We start from the raw sequence: 15,936 nt of genomic DNA, 5'->3' as shown, positions 1-15,936 counted from the left end.
CAAATAGCAACAGACATTTTTTCTTTTGATAAAATCCTCTATGAGTATACAAATAGTTATGTGTAAAAATGTATCACATCATGATTATGCCTGGGCCCACAAAAGGCTCAACTGAAGGGATTTTGAAGCAATTACAACCTTAAAATGTGGAGTAGGCTCAAAAGCTGCTGCAGACCCCATTTTTAAGAGAAAAATCCCATAAAAATACTCTACTGTAAATTATTGCAGTATATTTGTGGTACCATGCAGTTTAAGTCATCTAAGGCCAACACACTGCAGTCTCCAGAGCTTCCCAGCCTGTGCGGTGGTGATGGCATGGAGCAGCCTGGAGATAAGGCTCAGCTATCACAGCTGCACCTCCCCAGAGAACAGTCTTGTTCCTATTCTGCTGAGGTTTGCCTAACACAGCTCTCCGGGAAGCTTGGATGTGTGAACAGTGTAAGAACGTTAGAAAATACTGCTTTCCATCTGCAAAGTCCCAAGGAAATTTCAGCTATCACCTGGCATCAACACGCCCACCAAGCATCAGGGATCCGTAAGGATGCACGACAGACACGCACATCACATTCCCAGATGCTGTGACAGATGATGTTTTAACAACTCCTTTTACAAGGCAGTTTTGGAAAATATCTCACAATTGGGACAGAAATTTCTTTTCTAACCTACTCTTTCTGGTAGAGTCACAGAAACATAGAATACCCAGAGCTGAAATGGACTCACAAGGATCATCAAAGTCTAACTCCTGGAAGGACCAGGTTTTCTGGTTTGCTTCTGATCACATTGCTCTGCTGGGATCCATAATCCATTCCCTACATTTGGATTTGAAAGCCGTTTGTTCATTCTATGGAAGAGCAAGAGCGTATGAATATGGGGAATTCAAATCCATTGCTTTTCTGCTTGGTCTCAACACAAAAAAATGAATAGTGTGAACATTTAGATTCTTCCTCCCCTGACAGTAATATGGCGCAACTTGATCTGAGTGTTTCATCTTTAAATAACGATGTTCCCACAAAGAAATTGGCACAGCCACTATCTTGGAATCTTTCTGCACAGAGTCTAATTAAAGAGAACTGTGTCAGACTACTGTCAGAAACTGAGAGTTTGTTACCTAATGAAGACTTTTAGGGGCCCAGTGATAAGTAACTGTAAGAGGCAGCAAAGACAACACCTCTCAGAAGGTGATGAGACATTTCTTGCTTAGTGATTCATTCAACTCAATTAATTTAAGGACCTGCAATGAGCCTGAACCTCCTCCGTGTAGAGGTGGACTAGAGAAAATGGGAAGACTTCTGGATTTAATAATAAAGACTTTCTGACCAGCAAACACAACCTGTATAGATGAAGGCAAAGGTCAACAGAAAATTCTTAATGGAAGGTCTCCAAGAGAACTGCCACCAGTTGGATGTCATCTGGGACTGTAGAGCCCAGGAAAATGCCCAGAGTTATGCTGGCAAATACAGTGCAAGTCTTAACAGCGAGAAGTCCCATGAAACATTGATCATGATCAGCTACTTCAGGTGTGATTTAACCCAATGGTGATCTTAATTATAAATTTTAATCCTCTTTAATATTTTTAGGTTTTAGTTATTTTGCTAAAGATTGATTGTAACTAGTTGGATACTACAAAAATACATTTATTTGCCACTAAATATTGTACTTACTTTGCATGTTCCTTCTTTAGGCCAACCACGGGGATATAAGTATTATAAGTAGATATAGAAGATATAGAAGTATTTAAGAAAATATAACATTTACAATATATCTGTCACCTGTCAGATATTGTAAACAATTTTCCTTCTATACTATATATTTTCCCTAACAACATACACTGTTTGTATTTGGATAGAAATGAGAATGTAATTAAAACACAAGCAACAGTTTTGTAATAAAAATATTGCATACAAACATGCCAATTATGATTAATACAAGAAAAATGTTTTTATTGAAATGTTTTCTTTTAAAACTGGAATATTTAACAGAAGCATTGTTTTTCTCAGGGTAGGTAATGGGGGTTCTGTGGTGATCAAACCTATTTTTAAAGGGTCTAATTTCCACTTTGTCAAGGGTTTCCTTTTGTCTGTCTTTGGGCCTTCACACACACCTCATTAACGATGAACGCTGTGCAGTGACCTCGGAGGAGGTTCTGCTATCACATCATGGCCACAAACACTTCCAGAATTTTCCAACTGACAACTCTCAACTTCACACTCTGAGTTTTATTCATAGACCAGCAAAGAAAAATATCCTTTTTCAGCTCCTAACAAGTTGTTCAAGTTTGATAAGCTATTTTCATTCCCACTGAATAAGCTGTAGAGAGAATAGGGCTTTGTTTCAGGCTGCTGAGGAAGAAGTCAAAAGCTGGGTTTTTACTACAGTCAGTGCTAGGTCCAGATTTCTCTCAATTCTCTGGGTACACACATGCTTTAAATGAAAAAACTATTCAGGAAAATTATGCTAATAGGTTAGAGTATGCTCAGAACTTTATGTAGATTGCCTTCTAAAACTTAAAATGCATGTTAAAAGCAGAAAGTATTTGATTTCAATGAACTGCATATCTAATTTAAATTTAAAAGCAGCTTAATACTAAAAAAGATGCATATCCAGATTTTAAAGGGCATAAGGTGACAGTGGGTTTACTTATAGAAGAGACCTGACCAGCCTCATAAGGTCTTTAATACTGTTTATCTCCTCATTTTTTATAAATTTAGACAGCTATCAACATTTTGTTAGGTTTATACCTGGTTTGTCTTCCATTAAACTGATTACAGCTCCTCAAACACACACTATCTGATGACTTTTGAATTTGGAGCTATCAAATTGTACTTGAGTCATCAGGCTTTGTTTGTTTAAGAATAAACCTGAGTTCCCCAAAGTCATGGTTTGCCTTTGATGGCTGAGGTGAAATGAAAAATGAGAGTGAAAAACCAATGACACCTGGTAAAATAAGAATGAAAGATGACAGCACCTGGCACTACTGCAGATTTCTGTGCCTCAGAACAAAACAAATACACACCTATAATTACACTTTAAAGACTCCTGTTAATAAAAACCTAATAATAACTATTCTGCTATATTTTTCTATATCTTCAGCTATGATGCATATATTCCATTTATGGTGTCTAATGTGTTAATCACACTATTAAATGTAGAGCAGGCACCAGTTAATGATACAGCCACCATGGGCAACTGCTGGCTTCAAGTCCAAGAGAGATCTACAGCTAATAAGACAGAAACCTACTCCTATATCTCGAAACGAGGTTTCTGATAGCTAACTTGGCTCTCCCATGATTAAGGTTTACCCCATGAGAAGTCCCATGAGAAGTGGAGCTGAAGGACAAGGTCTGGTGCCAGACTCCTGCAGGTCACCAAAACCCCAGAAAACCATTTCTCCTCCATGGTGGAGCTGTTTCCAGCAGAATATTTGAGAGGATGACAAAGTGAACACTTCACATGTAGCTAAACAACTAAAATACAAATTTACAGGCTTAAAACACACTGTTTGATTAATGCTGTTATTGCAAAAGAGAAGGGCAACCAAATAAAGAATTAAATGTCTCTTCTTAAAATGAGAAAGCAAGAGTTTCAGGAAGAATTTTAAATTCTCCTATGCACTGCTAATAAAAACACAGACTTTTTTCCTAGCACAGAAAATATCAGACAGCAACTCTTGCATTTACACAGCCAGCTGCCGTTTTCCTTTTCCATCAGGTGAGGTGGGGGGACCTGGACAGATGATTGGATAACAATTCCTTCCCTCACAAAATCTCCTGGTTTTTATCACTGAAATCATAAACCAGCCTAAATAAGCCACACATCTTATTTAATCAACTGCCTTGAGAGTCTATTGAAGGAGTTAATCAGGTTTGTGCTGCACTTATGACATCATAACACTTGACAGATTTGATTAAATAAAACAATATTTTGTATTAGAAGTTCTATTTCGATTATTTTTAATCTCTGCAAAGGACAGAGCCTGGCAGACCTGTTTTTTCTTCCACAAAGAAGATTCAGAAAATAAATGTACCAGGGTCAGACACCTTTGCTTCAAATAAGAGGTGCTAAGCAAGGCATTAATTTCTCTGCAAAAGAAAAATTATATCATAAACAAGTGAACAGAGTATTTGAACAGACTTTTTTTTTAGTACCAAAATACATTATTAGGCAACAAATAGCTTCTCTTTAATGTACTTAATGAAATAAAGATATTAATGCATTAAGCTTTGAGCATTTTTTAAAATGAACTCAATTATAATCAGGAAATTGATGATGTATGTGAACACAGACTTGCAATATGTCAAGCACTCTCTTTTTCCTTCTGGCAAAAGAAATCCATCTCCAAGGATTTACCCAAGAGGAAGAGCTAAATGGATAAACTTCACTATATTAAATAGACTCACTTTTTCCACTCTGACTGGAGGAGCAAATCAACTAAGAGAAAGTTAAAAAATAAAGGCTTGAGGGAAAAATAAGAGTGGGGTATGGCAATTTTTACTGTAATTCTTCTGAGTAGATATTCAACAGACTTTTTTTTTTCTCTTACGGAATTCAGCCTTCAAACGGGATGATTCAGATGCATCCATTACTTACTCTTCAGGAATAAACATTGTCTTTTGGGTAAGTTGGAACTCCATGGATCCTCCTTTTAATTCTATTTTATTTTTAAATTTACATGGCCATCTAACCTCTGGAAACTGTGGTGTGGTGCTCCAGAAGGCTCAAGATGCTCTGTGTCTCTTACGACAGATGGTCAAGCAAGACACTCAACAGATGGCAACCAACCAGAAGAGATGCCAGGTCTTCCTTCCCTACTGCAGTCCTGGGGTTATGCTCCGGTGTTTATTAATTACATTTTAATCTCTTAATTTATATTAAGTTTAGTTCTAATATGGTAAATAATTTTATTCTGTTCTTCTATAAGAACAAAGCATATGCAACCATCCCCTGTGCAACCCAAGCTGCTGCCCCCAAACCTTTGAGCGTGCTGGCCAATTGCAAATCTGATGGTGGACCAGCGGTCTCAAAGGAACTATAAAAGGTTCATGAAAATAGGCAGGAGAGAAACCTGATAAATGCCCTGACTGGGGGAAAGGCTTCAGTGTGAGATCACACTTTATTAAAGCGTCAAAGAATTCACATGAGAGAAAGGCCCCAGAACCGCTCCAGCCACAGGAAAAGCTTAAATCGGAGCTCACACCTTCCTCAACACCCAAGTCAGGCAAATGGGAGACACAAATCTGTAGGAATCCAACTTCATTAGCTGCAGCACTCACAGAACTACTCATTAAAATCTTCACAACTCTGCACTCAAGCCGTGAGTGGAGGTACCCAACCGGTACCTCTGTCCTCCCTCGAAACGGCTCTTCCGAGTCCAGAAATCAGCCAAAAAGGCAGAGGAGGAGTTCTGCCAACACAGGGCTGTCAAGGGACAGGCAGGAGGGGCTGGAGCAGATGTACCAACTGGTTGCTATACAGCCCTATCCAGGGATGCCGGAAGGGTTATCCCATTGGATTGTTCCGATGCCAGGAGTCATCCACCAGCAGCTGCTGCTGGTGCTGCTCACTCTGCCCTTCTGAGCACTGTCCCTGACACATGTCACTGTGCCAGTCCTGCCCTTTACATCACCACAATATGCCTCCTGCACACACGAAAGAATGACCACAGCATTCTGCCCCCGAAAGGCTTCACTGAACTCCCTATTCCTCACAAAATCCCTTTCCACCTCTTTCTTGGCCCTTGCTCATTAGCTGCCCGTGCTCATCCTCGCCTACAGCTCTGCTTGCTCACTCATCCATCACATCCCTGTCTCATCTCATTTTTCCCCCTTCCACTCTTCTCCCAGCCCTTCAGCGATATCTCACTACATACCACACCGGCAGGCTGGTCACTTGATGGCTTTCTGCCCTTGAAAAACAGTATTTAAAGAATCACATCTTCTATACAAACCATATTTTAGAAATCACATCATCTATAGTTCTAACAAGCCAATCCTGAACCAAACTCTTGCTGTTAAATTACAGCATTGTCTATTTAAATCCATTAATGATGCACAACAAAGTGATACTGTATTAATCCTTAAATAACCTGTTATATCCCTTAGAACGATAACAGGTGACAAAATGGAGGAAATTACAGCCAAACCTTATGGGTTTAAAACAGATTTTTTTGCCAAACACTTGAAAAAAAAAAGTAGTTTCTGGTTCAGAACACAGTTGGCATCAAGGTTTACAATTCAGTGTAGAAAAATGTCTAGATTTGAAGGTCCAAGTTGCAGGTAAGCCTCGCACAGGGGGCAGGAGGGTCCAGCACTGGGGGGGAATCTCATCCCTCCTCCTTCCATGGGCATCCACCTGTTCTGCTCTGGCTGAGTGGCCCCAGCGACTATGCTACAGAACAGTCACAACTCAGCCAGACAAATTTAAGGACCGTTTCACACTGCAGTAGTACAGGATACACTTTGGTGTTGTTTCAAGGTACAGCAAATGCTTGTTGTTTGCTGTTTATTCTCAGAGTACCTGGAGGGATGGAAACTCAGTAGCATAATATCTTTAAAAACCATTTGGAAGGTGCAATACCTCTCTGCTCTCACAAGCATTGCATTAAAAGCCATAACTGTATGTGCACATACAAGCAAATTCCTTTTGCCTTCATACCCTCTGGCATTTCCATCCAAATTCCTCCCAATTTAGGGATGTGGTTCACCTCTTAAATAACAGCACATTACAAGTATGGGAACTTATGTAAAATATCTCATAATATTCCCAGGACCAGAGTGGGAAGTCTGTACCTCTGTAGAGGTACTGATACTACAAGATACTAGAAAAGTTTAACATTTACAGGTTAAAAAATGCTACTTAAACCTACAATTCTGAAATGGCAGAAAAAAAATCAATATTTTATAAACCTGTAATAGCTAATGCACTTGGTTTTCAGTTAAAAGATACGAAAACCCCTCTGAAACTACATGAAGTATTAAAAAAAAAAAAAACCCAAACCAAAAATCTCAACTGCTAAAAGCACTTGGTATCTACAGAACAATCACAAAATGGTATGACAACAAGGTTTACCACTTCTGACTTAGAGCAAGTTACATAATTCACCTGTAGCTCTGTCCCCTGGTAGTAGTACACTCATCACCTGAGCAGAACTCCCAAATTTGGCTTGCTCAGCTGCTGCTGTTGGATGGCAGTGGCTCCTGGCTCAGTGTTTAGCCTGTCTGCACTAAGACATGAGGAAGAGTGGGGCCCTCCCCCACACTTAAGCCTTGTCCTTCCCACAGACCATGACCCCAAACAGTCCCCTCAACTGTCCTGTTCCCCTGTTGTCTGTTCTAATTCACAAACCCCATTACTCCATTTTGTTCCCCTTCTCCCTTATGTTCTCAAAACAACTTCAGAATATGATGCCAACATCAACTCTGCTCCTGGGTCTGCAATTCCAGAATGATTTGGATTGAACAGGACTTTAAAGCTCATCTCATTCCAAACCCCTTCCACTAAACCAGGTCACTCCAAGCTCTGTCCAACCTGGCCTTGAACACTTCTAGGGATGAGGAGTCCATGACCTCTCTGGGCAACCTCAGTACTGTAACATTTCCTCTAATAACTTTTTGGAGAAGCAGAGACAGGGAAGCACAAGCCACAATCTCCAAGCACTGATGAAGTAAACAGACATGCATGTCATTATACTGATTATAAAAGGCTCATTATTACTTCTGGGGTAGCAGAAAGAACCACCTGCCCTTCAGCCACTTGTCACATCTCTACTTATGTCAATGTGGCAAAAGTACTTTGAATTTGCTGATAAAATAGAGATGTTCATCTGATGCAGACAGCTATTTTTACACATAAATATATATACATAGCTGTATATAAATTTCCTTCCTAATGTCATTAGCTGTCAAGTAGTTTTCAATACACACGTGGCCACTACAAGGTATAAAGTGAATTTTTACTAGCCTGTCACAGTGTACTGCAGGCAGCACCTAGAGATAAATACTCTGAATTGCTCTTTAAAAGCCACCTATCATGATAAAGAGCAATTACACACCTGCTAAAATTGATGACCGGCCCCTAAGCCACTACAGTGAATAAGGGAGGATCAAGTCCTCAGACTGAGCAGCAAAAGATAACTTCAACTTCCTCAAACAGTTCAAGAAGTGATTCTGGACAGCTGCCTCAACTGCTGCAATACTGTGGAAAACTAGGTAATATCTGTAAAGAATAAAATTATTGTGATTTAACATTTTTATATTTCTCTTCTGTAGAGCCTTACTTCCACTACATACCGGGATCAGCTTCTGCTTAAACCAAGCAGACCACTTTGGAACAGAGCTATTATGCAAATAATCTGCTCTGTATGCTAACTAGAAGCAATGCTGTGCTAGTCTGGGCAAGACATGAGGCACTGTAGAGTTTTCTTTTCAATTCTTTTTCTCTGTGCAGTGGAGCAACATCGTTTATGATGGTAATGACGAAAGATATCTTCCTATCTGAAAATCAGATTATTAGTCAGGAATATAAACACATAATCACCTTTTACGAGATGGTGTTTCATTTATTTATTTCAATATTTACATCCTTTTAACATATTTTTAGTTGCAAGTCATTGCAGTGATATTAAGTGTACTTCAATATAAAGATCTACTTGTATTATCCTCTCTTAGCAAGTCTGTACCTGTGTGTACAGATTTATACCATAGGTATTATCTTCTCTCTGCAAGTTACATGAAATTACTTATCTGCAACACCTGAGTAAGATCAAAGATCCCGAACAACATCAGCCACCTGCACTGTGCCTCAGACAATAATAATGTAATAACCTTATAACATCAAATCAGCGTATCTCATGCCGAGCATTTCTGTGCTATTCTCTGGATACCTGGCTTGTGCTGGAAGAAAAGATCATACCTAAGAACAAATGCAATCTAAGGCAATATTTAAAGATTAGATTATCTTTCATTGCAAATAGCTCATTTGTTTACTATCACATTGCTTTATTCTTGTTTTGCCTCCTTCTACCATGAAAATGCTGAATATTCAGTTTAGATTCCCAGCAGCTTTTTATTTTAGTCTAAAAACATTTACCTAACACATTCTTAACAAGCAAAGTGAAGAAAATTCAGCCATCTGTCTCTGCATTACAATAACAGTTATGGAAGGGTAGATTATTCTATATAGCAGGAAATTTAATGCTGGGAATTCTTATACTTTAAGCACTGCGTGCTCACATCAGTTTTGTATATAAGAATGTTCAGCACTAACATACACAGAAACAATGATTTAAAAGCAAACACAAGGTAAAATATTTTAAAGACATTAAATGCATTCAATATTCCAATCATGCTATATGTCCACACTTCAAACTGAGGGGAAAAAAAAAAGATCTCTACTGTTATTTTCTTTCTCCAGCACTTCACTAGTTCTAAATTATCACTAAAAATACTTACAAATTACTTGTTGGGAACAAACACAATATAGAGATAGATGCGAATCCTTACCTGGGAAACCCCCTTGTACCATTGCTGTACCAGCATGTGCTTCAGGATATCTGCATTCCTGACAAACATTCAATGCTGTAAGCAGCTCAAATCCTCATCACACACAGACTCAGGGCTTGTCTTTCTTCTGACGACCTTGGGCCTATTTTCCTGAGATTTTTCTCTCCTTAAGGGCAAACCGTCTGTCTGTTTCTATTATGAGATGCCATCAATTATATTAATTTCAGGCTGCCCACGAGCTCACAGTTACATCTGCCAGCGGATGGGAGCTGCCTATGGAAGTATGCAGGGAGCAGCAGATCCCTGGTTTCCCACATCTGACCCACGGATGCTCTCAGCTGCTGTTTGTGCTCTGGCTCACTCTGCCAGCATCCGAATGACATCTCCATCCCCAAACACGAGTCACCTCCAACGTGTGTTTATATCCCCGGGAACTGCAGGTACCTTCCTGCTTAACGACCCACTGCATAGCAAAGGAGCAGTTAATAATGTTATTTATCTAAGCATCCTTTTCATGCAAGCTGCAGGGGTTAAAAATTAATTTCTCTTAGTCAAATGGCTTCATTAAATCCGTTACTTCCCAGTGCTGCAAATTGTGCAGTTTCCCCACACTGATATGTGTTCGTGGCATAGGGTTTGCTTGTTTTGTTTTTATTTAATGTCAGAAAACAAAACCAATCTGTCATTATAAGCATAAAAAGGCTCAAACTTCATCATAACTTGTATTTTGCTGAAAACCTAAACAAGCAGTATTAGTTTCACTGCAATGAATGCTGAACTGAAACACTGAAAAGACTCAAAATCCTTCATTTAGTAATTAAAAAAAGCAAAGATAAAATCTCTCTCTAAATTTATAAACATACTTAGTTATTTTGGGAAGTCCTTACTAATTCTCTCTTCCAAATGTTACATTTAAAACAACTCAAAATACTCAGTTATTTCGTTAATACCATTAATTTGTTCATTTTTAAAGTTCATTGTCCTTTCTTTAGAATATGTCTCACAGCACATACACAGCCATCTGTTCAATGCATTATGTCAAGCACACAGTAAAAAACCACAAGAAGTCCCAGCTGCAATTTTAGTATTACTTCATCAAAAATGTAATTTCCTCTTGCAATACTTCATCAGATGATAACTGTGCATGTGATTCACAAATAGAGTAAAGAAAACAGCACAATAACAAAACCCCAAACTAACCCACAACCTCAAACTACAATGACACCAACTCCCTCATCCATCCTCATGTGGCACAGCAGCTCGTGGGTCTGCCCAGCATGTTCTGGATATGATTTTAGGGCTGGTTACAAAACCTATGTATTTGAGCTAATTATGGGTCAGAACAAGAATAGGAAAAGAAGATTAGCAGTACAGAGTCACATTAAATAGAGATTAACACAGAGCTGAAAAATGAAAGTGTCTGCTCTATTTGTCTAATCCTGGCTCTTGCATGGTCTTCGGAAATCCACCCTATTAGATACACTTGTTACTATATTTAAGGAAATTAAATACTACAATTACTACTTTTTCAATATTTTATTTTCATAAAGCTTGAAGCCTTTTCTTCCAAGCTACATCTTCCTCTTTGAACATCATCTCTATTTGCTGTTGATTGCAGTGACATCTATTGGAGAGGCAGCGTTTGGCTACATGAGCTGCCTCAACTGAAGATCAACGTTTTCTGGTGATACCCCCCACTCAAATCAAAGCAAAATTCAGGGTTGCTCTTCCTTTGTTTTAGAACAGCTGTGCATAAAACAGACTCCAAACAGCCAGATACCCAAGAATTATATTATGAGTGGGTTTGCTTTTATTCAGTAATTTGTTAATAATTCTGTTGCTTTCCCAAAGTGCTGATGATTATGTTCACATCCTCACTCACAGCAGTGCACAGATACTTCCTGAGATCCTGTTTCTGCACACCCCATGTACTTGACCATACCTCCCTCAAGGAGCACCTTTCACTAGACCAGGTTGCTCCAAGCCCCGTCCAACCTGGCCTTGAACACTTCCAGGGATGGGGCAGCCACAGCTTCTCTGGGTAACCTGTGCCAGGGCCTCACCACCCTCACAGTAACAAATGAAGAGTCAAATACTAGAGAAGTTTTAAAATCTCTTGCTTTGGTAGAGAAACGACCAACCTCAAAAAGCATTTTAGGAGGATAAATCATTATGCTTTCTTAGAGCTTCATTGATTTCTACATTATCTAGAGACAAAATAAAAGGAAAGGGGCATTATTATCCCCTTATTAGATACAGTTTAATACCCTTGCAGCCAGGAAGTCTGAGCACAGCAGTAGCTTAGTCCATTATCTAAGCTACCTTCCACAAATTTTTTATTATCATCTATTTTTATGATTTTAAACTTATTTGAAACCAACCAGATCAATCTCAGTCAACTAACTGACAAAAGATTTTACTAAAAATGTTACAGCAATTGAAACTAAGGATTTCAAGTTCTTTCAACAGTTGCCTTTTTAGTTTTCTTAGAATGGCTTTTAAGGCCTTTCCTATCTAATTTATGATTGCTTCAACTCAGTTACAAAAGTATATCTAAACTGTACGGTTATGAATTCCCCCAAGGAAAATCTTATGAAACATTCCATTACAAACTACTCTGCCCATCCATTTCCTCTGCTTCTTTTTACTACCAACCCCTCATTATAGCAATAGGCCACAACAGGGTGCACATTAGTCCATTAGCAGATTCTTAGTGCACACCTCCAGCCATCCCCCACTCCAGGAAAACACATCAATGCCTATTGATGCAGTTACAGCACAGCTGCTCCAAGTACAAATAGCTCCTTTGTATGTTCTCCCCTTCTTTTACTTGTTTTGACTAAAAAAAAAAAATCCTATTCAAAACCTTATGGTTTTAAGGTTTGGGAAGTCTAAAAAAACCTCTTTCTCCAAAATAACCTCTGCCATGGACAAGTGTGGGAAGGAATAACTCCAAACCTATGTTGTAACTGTAATCTTTTCAGGTTTGGAAGATGATGGATTTTGAAGGCTCCTTTTGCAGCAGGATGCACACGGTGCAAGTTGTACAAAAACTATTTTGAAGCATAAGCTGAAAGCCCTAAAACAGCAAAGTCAAAGCAAAGAGAAAACAAAACCCACGTCACACAGTGTTAGAGCTGGATAATGATAAAGATTTAACAGCATCACTAGAAGAAATAAAACAAGAGGAAATACTATTTTCAATGTGCCTTCAAAGTGTAGGAAAAACCAGCTAAGAACTTAGGATATAATACTGGAAGTACTTGTGGTATGAAACAGAAATATAAAGGAGAAGCAGATCTGAAACTTAAGGGTCTTAGGTGCAAGAAGTCACATTTGAAAAAAAACCCAACAAAACAGCTGGAACTATAAACTTCTCAAACCACAGAAACATGGAGGATATGTATGGAGTTTCTCAAGACCAAGAGGTACCTCACAGTTCTATTCCCAACAAGGATTCACCCTTTTTGGATCAAAACCAACCCTTGAAAAGGGAAAACATCTACAAGAAATTACTGTTTGTTCCAACAAGTCAGCAATGAAAGCTACAGTTTCAGTAGTGGAAAAGTAGGAATAAAAGGGAGCATTGCCAAAAGGCAAGTGGATTTAGCTCCCACAGGGGAGATTAAATCAATACCAAAAGGTTTTTCAGCCACTTTAAGGAGAAAACAGACAAAACACAGAGACTGTGAGGCAGTATGGATGAGACAGAAAGGAAAGAAAAAATTTCTAAGCATGGCAGGAAGACTAACAATGCTCTGCTTTCATTTTCAGTCTGGGGAATGACGAAGGATGTGGAGACACAAGATGAGAGGACGGGTTCAAAGAAGTGACAAACAAGGAGAAAAAATGTCAAGTGGAGCAAGTAAAGTATTTCTGGAGTATGAAAGAAATTGATGAGCAGGTTCGTGACACTGCAGCTGTATTAATAAGAATGTTAAAAAAGAAAATAAAATCCATCAGGAGCACAACCAGAGGATGGATTTAACAGCTGTCCCACCTCAAAATGCCCTCCAAGGCCTTCCATGCTATGAAAGAGATGGAGAACTACAGGGAGCAAATGAAAGAAGGAGAGGTTATGATGTGAATTTACCTAGGCTGACACCACACCTTCCTTTTTAAGATACCTTATCTTCTAAATAAGGAAGACAATAAATCTACCTCACCTGTTCACTTATTATTAAAGTTACAAAACCAGTAGAATTAGTAGGATAAGTGGGTAAGGAACAGATCCATATGAACATGCAAATGGACAGTGTTAAAAAGACAAGTGCTGGCCCGGGTTGAGATTTCTGGAAAAGGTGCTCAAGAATCAGGACAGAAGTTATGAACATCAAGCAGTTCACATAAACAATACTGTACTGGAATTCACAGAGAAAACTTTGTTTTTCAAGTGATCACAGAATAGGGACTCTGTAAAAGCCCATTCCACAGCTGCTGAGATGCTTAATGTCATTAAGTACAGTTGGATCATTTCTAACTTGCTTTTTACTTCAAGGGTTGAGGCACAAACTTAGTTTAAGCTTCCTTAGCCTGTTTTTTTATTTGAAAGAAAAAGAATGAGGTGGGGGAAGAATAAAATGGAAAATGCACGTCTTGGTTTTCCACGATTCATGGAAAAGATGGTTATTGCAAAACATTTTCAGTCAGTAAAAAGGGGAGAGAAAAGGAGATTCCTCTGAACAAATGTGTCCTGCTGCCAAGTCTGGTAGGATTGATGAATTTAATATCAGAAGTAGCTTTACCTTTTGCGCTTTCAGACTCAGCCGGCAATATCGTTAGGGATGGCAGAACAGCTAAAAAATGACCAAGCCCATGAATAAGGAATTATTTCTGAGCAAAGTCTTAACTGAGGTCTAGCAAGCTCTTGGATTGAGGCATATCCTAATTAGACAACTCAGGCGTCAGCCTACTTATCACATATATCCTTTAACTGGGAATTATAACTTTAATAATGAGCTGAAATGAGTTTGTTACTATTGGAGTTTTACTGAGTCTGTTTGAATTCAATCCAACATCCCCAGAGTCTGCAGTCAAATATTCCTCCCTCACTACCATTCCCCACAGAAACACTGGAAAACCTTCCTGAGGTAACTATGTGGAATACTTCAAACCAGTGGGATGACAAACTCAGTAAGGGGGAATTCTGGAAGTATCTCAGTTCAAGAGCTCACAACTTTCCTTCAAAGCAACAGAGGCAGACCTGAACACACTTCTCTGCCCCCATTACCGTTTCCATGAGAACAACCTTCCAGAATCCTTCTTGTCTCCACCAAAGCAGCCCTAAAAGTGACAAACCAACCAAACTCATTAATTATCTCAGCTTCAATGGCACACCACTGCCAAAGAAATCAGCAAGAGCAGCTGGAAGAGCTTTCCCACCAGCAGGCTCCAAGTTCGGGGCTTCCACTCTGAATGGGAGCCACGGTTGGTTCAAGATCAAAAGCTACAAAGGCATCTCTCTGCTTTGGCCGATCCATAACCAGGGTAAACAAAAACCTCTCCAAGACAAAAGATGATGAGAAAAAACCACTGTAGCAAAAAAATACAAACCAAACCCCAACAAAAGCCCACAGAGAATCACAGAGTGTTACGGGGTTGGAAGGGACCTTAAAGATCATATAGTCCCAAGCTGTTCAAGGCCTTATCCCACCTTTATGCTGATTTGATACAAAAGAGCATAAAGATAGAAAATAGAAGGTAACTTATTTTAGAAAGTAATTTAGGACTCCTAACTGCAATTCTAGTATTTCTAAATATTCTAGTAGAAAATAGGCTATGGATAATAACATTCCATTTAACCAAAGTTGTAATTCTCAAAGCAGTATGCTGGAATCTAAGTCATGCTGCCAGAAGCTCTCAAGTTCCACTGCATCCTACTCTTTAGGTCCCTACTCTTTCACAGAGTGCATGTTGCTGTAATTCACTGTAAAATCTGAAATGGGACAATTGCAAAACCTTTCCCATAAAAGGTGCTACAAAAAAAAAAAAAGGGTCCTTTTTCAGTAAAGTACGAAACAATAAATCAGCAGGTTTTTTTTTTTTTAAGGAAATTATCTTGCTTGAACAGCATTGTCTGGAATCGCCTGCAAGATTTCTGGACAAGAACTATGCACCAGTGGTTCTCAACCTATGACTGCTCAACTAACACTGCAATTACAACAGTAAAACATAACATCTGCATTGCCCAAGCAAATCCTCTAGACATGGCTTAGCCATTTTTAGACTGAAAATAAACAGAGCCCTTCCTCTATCTTTTCGGAAGAGCTGAGCTACAGGAGCCTGGCTGGGAAGAAAAGATGATCTAAGTCACAAATCAGGTGGAGGATTGGATGCTACAGCCACACTGAGCACTACTGCCCATAACACAACAATAAATGGCAGACAGGTTTTATCACAGTCTGATTGAGTTCCAGAAATGTAATCTGATGTAATGATT

At 39.0% G+C, this 15,936-nt stretch overlaps 1 protein-coding gene across 5 annotated transcripts in view; it reads right to left on the bottom strand.

Annotated features, from left to right (window-relative positions):
* The window catches only part of PATJ (PATJ, crumbs cell polarity complex component), a 138,219-nt gene that overhangs the window by 62,871 nt on the left and 59,412 nt on the right, over positions 1-15,936 (bottom strand). The window lies entirely within an intron of this gene.

Source organism: Lepidothrix coronata, unplaced genomic scaffold, assembly GCF_001604755.1.
Source record: "Lepidothrix coronata isolate B3197 unplaced genomic scaffold, Lepidothrix_coronata-1.0 Scaffold12, whole genome shotgun sequence".
Lineage (NCBI taxonomy): Eukaryota > Metazoa > Chordata > Aves > Passeriformes > Pipridae > Lepidothrix > Lepidothrix coronata.
Note: the sequence above shows the minus strand (reverse complement) of the source record. Positions and strands in the feature narration are given on the sequence as shown.